Source organism: Xenopus laevis, chromosome 3S (genome assembly GCF_017654675.1).
Source record: "Xenopus laevis strain J_2021 chromosome 3S, Xenopus_laevis_v10.1, whole genome shotgun sequence".
Classification (NCBI taxonomy): domain Eukaryota; kingdom Metazoa; phylum Chordata; class Amphibia; order Anura; family Pipidae; genus Xenopus; species Xenopus laevis.
Window position 1 is genome coordinate 37,889,258 of NC_054376.1, and position 6,263 is coordinate 37,895,520.

Consider the following 6,263-nt stretch of genomic DNA (forward strand, 5'->3'; position numbering starts at 1 on the left):
AGAGATCCCAGTTGCATGGCAGGAGTACTTCGATACATTTGTAACAATTTAAGAGGAGCAAACAAACAATTGCAACATTTATATAAGATTAGCAGGTCTCTTGGGAAAACTGTAACTTGCAGCTTAAAGGGCAATTCACTAGCAAAACTGTAATGACACATAAAACCACAGAAATGTGTTCAAACTTTCATAACCTGCCAAATTTTGTAAAATGAACATGATATTAAGGGGTGTGGCCACAAAATGGGGGTGGTGGAAAAATTTGACTCGCTCCACGCGGCAAATATTTTTGTCCCTCTTCCTATTTCAAAAATGTTGGAAGTTATGCCTGGCTAACTGTCACTATCTCCCAGTGGATTCCCCCCATAACAGATTAGTCCAATACTGAGCCAAACCTGAAGCCTAGCTAGCATATCAAAGTCTGTTAACAAAAAGATGATTCTGTTGTTGAGAGCTGTAAAATGACATAAGTTGATGGTTTGTCTTTGTCTGAATCCTGCGTCTTAGGGGCAGATTTATCAAGGGTCAAATTGAAAACATGAATATTCGAATTTTCATTTTGAATTTTCGAGTTTATTTTAGTGTATTTCGACTAGGGAATAGTTAAAATTTGATTCCAGTTTTTTAAAAAAATCTAATTCGAATGTTGAAATTTATCATATACTGTCCCTTTAAGAATTCGAATTTGACTATTTGCCAATTTAAACCTGCCGAATTGCTGTTTTAGGCTATGGGGGACGTCCTGAAATCAATTTGGAGGTGTTTGGTGGCATCTGGGAAATCATTTTTTTTTGTGGCAGAAAAAACTAGAATCAAATTTGATTTGCGGGTTGATCCTATTCATCATCATATTTTTTTTTAAAAAAAAATGAGATTAGGTTGTTTTTAACTTGAAAATAGAGTTTATGGGAGTTTTTATTAACTCCCATAAACTCTAAATTAGACCCTTGATAAATCTGCCCTTAAACTGAATCTACTTAAAGGAGAAGGAAAGGCTAAAATTAAGTAAGCTTTATTAGAAAGGTCTATATAAATATACCAGTAAACCCTCAAAGTAATGCTGCTCTGAGTCCTCTGTCAAAAGAAACACCACATTTCTCTTTCCTTCTATTCTGTACACATGGGTTTATGTATCAGACTTCCTGTTTTCAGCTTAAACCTCCAGGGCTTGGGCTTGAGCATGCTCAGTTTGCTCCTCTCTCCCTGACCCTCCCTTTCCCCCCTCCCTGCTGTAATCTGAACCCAGAGCTATAAGTGAGCAGGGAGATACTCAAGCAGGAAGTGATGTCACACCAAGCTAATATGGCAGCTGTTATCCCAAACAAACAGAGAGAGCTTCTAGAACAGTTTAGTATGGTAAAGCATTCTGCGGAATAAATACAGTGTTAACGTTTGCACTACTGTGGCTAATCTATTGGCAATAAACTGCTTTGGTACCTTTCCTTCTCCTTTAATACCATTAAAGTTTCTCCAATCTGCAGAAATCCTTTTAGAAAGATGATCATTTGTAATTTATACACTTTCATGAACAGAGCACAAGCCCTTCGGGGCACAAAATCTCCGATGCTGGGGCTGCCAGTCCCCTGTGCCTCGGTTGAGATATTGGTGTTTCAATTGGCGTTATGTCTGCCCCTTTGGCTGTGCACTTTATTCTTAAGAAGTGAAGCCAGTTCTGAGTCATTACAGAACAGAGCCAGAAATCAGCTACATTCCACATGCTTGCACAGAGTTTAATTTCAGTCATACCCAAACTTCTTGCAAATCAGCCATGCAGTATAAGTATTTTATAGACATGGATTAAATAAACACAACTAGGGCTCATTTATAAACACTGGGCATTGGGCAGTAACCCATAGCAACCAATTAGTGATGAGATTATTTTCAGCTTTTACAATGAAAGCAAACATTTAATTGATTGTCATGGGTTATAGCCCAGGTGCAAATTTGCCCAGTGTTTACAAATCCCTGTTGTCCTGGCATGTGAAGAACATGGAATACCATACATGGAATACCTTACATACCAGGTCTATGTTAATAATAGATTTATCTCATGTACCAACTTTGTTCAGAGATACTGATGGGCGAATAAATTTGCCTGGCGCGAATTCACAGTGAATTTCTGTGTTTTGCCGCAGGCGAATGAATTCGCAAAACTCCAGTGAAAATTCGCAGGTCAAAATTCGGCAAGCAACTTTTCGGGCGTGTGCCAAAAATTGACACAGATGGCAATTTTTGAGTTTCACAAATTTTCAGCAAATTTTTCGTCTTTATGTGAATTTCGCGGGAAATTCCCAAATTTTTCGGTGAATCGAAATGGGAGAAATTCACCCATCACTATTCAGAGACTCTGAGATTAACAGGTTCATTCACAGACCAGTTTGTGAGCCAACTGCTTCATACCTGTGTGTATCAGTACGAATTGTTTTCAGCAGATGACAAAAATAATGGTATATAACTACGTAGTGCCTAATAGGGACAGAAGCTTTCAGTCTTAGACCTACCTATCATTATACTTCAAATACCAGTCTGCAGCAAACTGAGAATTCTGGGAATTGAAAGAAATTGCGATGTGATGCGGAGCCCTGACATTGACGATAGTGTTTGGGAAGTGCTTTTTCACCATTGAGATCCGAAGTTGCGCACAAGTTACCGATCGTTTGAGAAGTTGTTCTAGCAATGTTATGATCAGCAGTTCGAAGTTACGCTAGCGGCATGCAGTTAAAGTACAATGGCCGTATATAGCCGAATTTTCGCTAGCGTTGGCCACTTTGCCATTTTGTAAATTTGCCCCCAGGAATCCACTATGGTTTTGTCCTACAAAATGTGAATCTTGTCTCTGTCTCTCTCTCTTTGTAAATCTACAGTGCACAGGAAATTCTAGTCTCTCATCATAGTTATGGTCTGATTATTCCTTTCTTTCTGTGTATCAAAAGCATTTATTCTTGGAACTAATTCAACTGAAATGTGTCTGCAGTCTGGAATGTGACTTAGGTACTGTACCTTCTAATAGAACAACCTATCCCTGCCGCTGGCAACTGTAGCAGTGTTCAGCACATTCTGTCCACAAGCCTAAGAACAGCACATTGCACTCATACTAGATAGTGGATTATTCCATTATTTAGCAGTTAATGCAGACATGAGGGGGAAAAAAAGGGGCAGTTATAGACTCATCTCCACGTATCCTTCCTGGTTATCATCTCACAAAAAAAGGGGAAACAAAAGCAGAAGCAGAACCTATTCTACTGAGAAACCCTAAAACAGTGGTCCCCAACCAGAGGCTCATGAGCAACATGTTGTTCACCAATCCCTTGGATGTTGCTCTCAAAGCAGGTGCTTATTTTTAAATTCCAGGCTTGAAGGCAAGTTTTGGTTGTATGAAAACCAGGGGTGCTGTCAAACAGAGTCTCATGTAGGCTACCAGTCAATTTAGAGGCTACCAAATAACCAATCACAGTCCATAATTTGCACCCCCAGGATTGTTTTGCATTCTTTTGTTGCTCTCCAACTATTTTCTAGATTTGAATGTGGTTCATGGGTATAAAAGGTGGGGATCGCTGCCCTAGAAGATAGAGGGCCTACTGGGAACTTCACTGATATGCAACTTTAAAAATTTTTGAGAAACTGGTTATTTCCCTTAAGTTTTGGGGGTTCCGACAATGATTTTGCAGTGGGGCCCACAAATCTCTAGCTACACCTTTGGTTCAAAGTAATTGCTTAGGAATATCAACAAAGCATTAAGGTTGCAGACAGAAAAGCCCAGATTTCCTGATAATGAGGGTGGTCTATGGAAACTTAGCAGGGGTTGTCAGTGGAGTGTTGGGTCCTTAATGGGAAAAAAAGATTTTCTGTTACTGACTGACCTAACAATACATCAAAGGTAATTGGGGGAAGGGGTTGCTCACCTTTCAGTCAACTTTTGTATGATCTAGAGAGAGTGATAATCTAAGAGAATTTGCAACTGGTTTACATTCTCTATGACTTGTGTTTTTTAAGTTATTTCATTTTTGCAGTTAGTATAGGGATCTCCTGTGCCGTGTGCCTGCTGGCATTCCCAAGCTTGTGCCTTTAAATGACACTCAAGGTAGAAAGCATGAAAGGGAATACCTAAGTCCAGTCGGTCCTTCAACTCTGTACCAAGTTCTGCTGGCATTGTATATAAAAATGTGTTGCAAACTGGGAGAAAAGAGTTGCACATTTGGGACCAACATGAGAATGACATAGAAGCAAGATTAAAACTGCAAACTGTTTGCCGGATACAGGTTGGCTATGCCTGATTGCACTTTAAATGTCAAATGTGGTTTTAGGGATCTTGAACCACTTTCTCTAATTCCAGCCCCAGGGCCATTATACGACAGATTTATATATATATATATATATATATATATATATATATATATATATATATATATATATATATATATATATATATATATATATATATATATATATATATATATATATACATATACATACACACACTCACAGGGTTTAGTGAAAAAACAAAAAATGTTTTATTATTAAGCCTCAACGTTTCGATCCCCCACAGGGATCTTCATCAGGAGCAAAAACAAACAAATTTTGTTTTGTTTTTGCTCCTGACGAAGATCCCTGTGGGGGATCGAAACGTTGAGGCTTAATAATAAAACATTTTTTGTTTTTTGACTAAAACCCTGTGAGTGCCGCAATCCTTTTTCACTGCTTATTTCCCATGCTGGCACCCAGGTATTAATTTTGAGTGCACCATTCCTTTGGTTATATATATATATATATATATATATATATATATATATATAATGTGATATTCAAGAGAACCAGCACTCCCATGTATAAAATATTCTCATTATAAAATATTCTCAAGGAAACAAAGGTCCTAGCAAGGACCGAAACGTTGGACATTGATGCAACAGAAATAAATGAGAATATTTTATACATGGGAGGGCTGGTTCTCTTGAATATCGCGTTATATATATCCTAACCATGCACACCGGCTATACAAGCCACAACAGAGTGCCTTGGAGTGCGGATACTCACTGGACTGTGAGTAAATAATTATAAAGAGGACCAGCACTCCGTTTCCAAAACTCAATGATTTATTGTAGTATCACAGTGTCTCCAACGTTTCGGCTCACTTTGGGGCCTTTATCAAGGATCCTTGATAAAGGCCCCAAAGTGGGCCGAAACGTTGGAAATCAGAAACTTGTTATGCAGAAAGCTCCGAATTACAGAAAAGCCGTCTCCCATAGACTCCTAAAACAGTACCTTGTACTTAATCCAAGCTAAGATATAATTAATCCTTATTAGAAGCAGAACCAGCCTATTGGGTTTATTTAATGACTACATGATTTTATACTAGAAGTAAATTATGTACCGGTAGATCCAAATTATGGAAAGATGAATTATCCAGAAAACCCCAGGTCCAGAGCATTCTGGATAACAGGTCCCATACCTGTGACATATATATCTATCTATATACATATATATATTTATATATAAAAATATACAAAATGCTGTTGCACTCTAGGGACTCATGCAGTAAAAGGCTGCACAAGGATTTCAGGGATAATTGATCTGATGTTGGACACCTGTTGTTATCACCTGTCTGGGGGGAGTATACCTATGAGTGTATAAATGTATTACTTTGACCAGTGTTTTATAATCTTGATAAAGATCCCATTGAGGGTCAAAACGTCGATTCAATAAAGCCTTTTACTGCATAAATCCCTAGAGTGCAACAGCTTTTATGTAAATTTTTATATGATACTACTGTTAGCACCAGGGCATTACCGTAACTCTTTTTATTGTGTGCAGCAGCCCTACGGACTTAATATTTATATATATAGATACATATATATATATAGCGAGAGAGAGAGAGAGAGAGATACATTGCAAAAAGATTCCACACTCGCAGGACTTATAATTATTTAAAAATTATTTTATTGCAATAAGTCCTGAGAGTGCGGAATCTTTTTGCAGTGAATAGAGACTATTTGTTGACTCTGCACCCAGGCATATCTATCATCTGTATCGTGAGTGCCGGCAACCTGTGGAACTATAGATAGATAGATAGATGATAAATAGATAGATAGATAGATAGATAGATAGATGTTTATCCAGAATGCTCGGGACCTGGGGTTTTCCGGATAACGGAGTCTTTCCGTTATTTGGGTCTTCATGCCTTAAGTCTACTAGAAATTCATTTAAACATTATATAAACCCAATAGGCTGGTTTTGCTTCCAATAAGGATTAATTATATCTTAGTTGG